We start from the raw sequence: 2578 nt of genomic DNA, 5'->3' as shown, positions 1-2578 counted from the left end.
TCCCCTTTATCGTTTTTTATTGCATCTATTTTATTTTTCTCTCTTTTCCTTTTTATTAATCTGGCTAGTGGTCTGTTTATTTTGTTGATCTTTTCCAAAAACCAGCTCCTGTATTTATTGATTTTTTGAAGGGATTTTTTTGTGTCTCTATCTCCTTCAATTCTGCTCTGATCTTAGTTATTTCTTGTCTTCTGCTAGCTTTTGAGTTTTTTTTTTATCTTGCTCCTCTAGCTCTTTCTTTCTTTCTTTCCTTTTTCTTTTTTAATGACCAAAACAAAGCATCTAAAACCGCAGCTTCTGGAAGAACCACTTGTTCTTGCCTGTCTTGTATCTCTCCCAAACTTGACCTTGGCCTCTCGTCGGGCCTTGCGTTTAAGGGCGGGATCTCTGAAGACATCCTTATTGATGACAGTTTTGTCCAAGGGGATGTCCACAGAGTACCTTGTGGGCATCAGGTGATTGTAGTTATAAACTTTCACAAAAGACTTGATCTTTGACCTCTTGGCGATCTTCTTCTTGCCCATGGCAGCTGTCACTTTGCGGGGATAGCGGTCAATTCCAGCCACCAAAGCATGGCTGTAGGGGCGATCTGAGGTGCCATCATCAATGTTCTTCACGATGACGGCTTTGCATCCAGAGTAGCGTCCAGCCAGGACAAGCACCACCTTCCCAGGTTTCATGAACTTGCCCATTTCAGCAGCACCCACTCGGGCCTACAGCTCCTCTAGCTCTTTCAATTTTGACAATAGGGTGTCAATTTTAGATCTTTCCTTGCTTCTCATGTGGGCATTTATTGCTATAAATTTTCCTCTAGACACCACTTTAAATGTGTCCTAGAGATTCTGGTACGTTGTGTCTTCATTCTCGTTGGTTTTGAAGAACATCTTTATTTCTGCCTTCATCTCATTGTTCATCCAGTCATCATTCAAGAGCCAGTTGTTCAGTTTCCATGAAGTTGTGTGGTTCTGAGTTAGTTTCTGAGTTCTTTTTTTTTTTTTTTGAGACGGAGTTTCACTCTTGTAACCCAGGCTGGAGTGCAATGGCGCCATCTCGGCTCACCGCAACCTCCGCCTCCTGGGTTCAGGCAATTCTCCTGCCTCAACCTCCTGAGCAGCTGGGATTACAGGCATGCGCCACCATGCCCAGCTAATGTTTTGTATTTTTAGTAGAGACGGGGTTTCACCATGTTGACCAGGATGGTCTCGATCTCTTGACCTCGTGATCCACCCGCCTCGGCCTCCCAAAGTGCTGGGATTACAGGCTTGAGCCACCGCGCCCGGCTAGTTTCTGAGTTCTAATTTGATTGCATTGTGGTCTAAGAGACTGTTTGTTATGATTTCCGTTCTTTTGCATTTGCTGAGGAGTGATTTACTTCCAATTATGTGGTCAGTTTTAGAGTAGGTGTGATGTGGTGCTGAGAAGAATGTATATTCTGTGTATTTGGCGTGGAGAGTTCTGTAAATGTCTATTAGGTTTGCTTGTTCCAGGTCTGAGTTCAAGTCCTGGATATCCTTGTTAATTTTCTGTCTCGTTAATCTGTCTAATATTGACAGTGGAGTGTTTAAAGTCTCCCACTATTATTGTGTGGGAGTCTAAGTCTCTTCGTAGGTCATTAAAACTTGCTTTATGTATCTGGGTGCTCCTATATTGGTCGTGTTTATATTCAGGATCGTTAGCTCTTGTTGCATTGATCCTTTTACCATTATGTAATGTCCTTCTTTGTCTCTTTTGATCTTTGTTGGTTTAAAGTCTATTTTATCAGAGACTAGGATTGCAACTTCTGCTCTTTTTTTGCTCTATGTTTGCTTGGTAAATCTTCCATTCCTTTATTTTGAGTCTCTGTGTATCTTTGCAAGTGAGATGGGTCTCCTGAATACACCACACCAACGGGTCTTGACTTTTTATCCAATTTGCCAGTTTGTGTCTTTTGATTGGGGCATTTAGCTTGTTTTCATTTAAGGTTAATATTGTTATGTGTGACTTTGATCCTGCCATTTTGATGCAAGCTGGTTGTTTTGCCCATTAGTTGACACACTTTCTTCATTGTGTTGATGCTGTTTACCATTTGGTACATTTTTGGAGTGGCTGGTACTGGTCGTTCCTTTCTATGTTTAGTGCTTCTTTCAGGAGCTGTTGTAAAGCAGGCCTGGTGGTGATGAAATCTCTGAGCAATTACTTGTTCATAAAGGATTTTATTTCTCCTTCACTTATGAAGCTTACTTCAGCTGGATATGAAATTCTAGGTTGAAAGTTCTTTTCTTTAAGCATGTTGAATATTGGCCCCCACTCTCTTCTTGCTTGCAGGGTTTCTGCCAAGAGATCCACTGCGAGTCTGATGGGCTTCCCTTTATGGGGAACCTGACCTTTCTCTCCGCCTGCCCTTAGCATTTTTTCCTTCATTTCAACCCTGGTGAATCTGATGATTATGTGCCTTGGGGTTGCTCTGCTTGAGGAATAACTTTGTGGTGTTCTCTGTATTTCCTGGACTTGTATGGTGGCCTGCCTTGCTAGGCTGGGGAAGTTCCCCTGGATAATATCCTGAAGAGTGTTTTCCAGCTTGGATTCATTCTCTCTATCA

The 2578-nt window shown here is 42.2% G+C and overlaps 1 pseudogene across 1 annotated transcript; it reads right to left on the bottom strand.

Annotated features, from left to right (window-relative positions):
- Window positions 1–250: 250 nt before the first annotated feature.
- On the bottom strand, window positions 251–716 carry LOC116530590 (annotated as a pseudogene). Its single transcript, XR_004260084.1, has one exon. The product of XR_004260084.1 is annotated as a 60S ribosomal protein L27 pseudogene (transcript).
- Window positions 717–2578: the final 1862 nt, after the last annotated feature.

The sequence above is a fragment of the Sapajus apella genome, unplaced genomic scaffold (assembly GCF_009761245.1).
Source record: "Sapajus apella isolate SASKATOON/1434 unplaced genomic scaffold, GSC_monkey_1.0 scaffold1, whole genome shotgun sequence".
NCBI lineage: Eukaryota > Metazoa > Chordata > Mammalia > Primates > Cebidae > Sapajus > Sapajus apella.
This window is presented reverse-complemented; position numbering and strand designations above follow the sequence as displayed.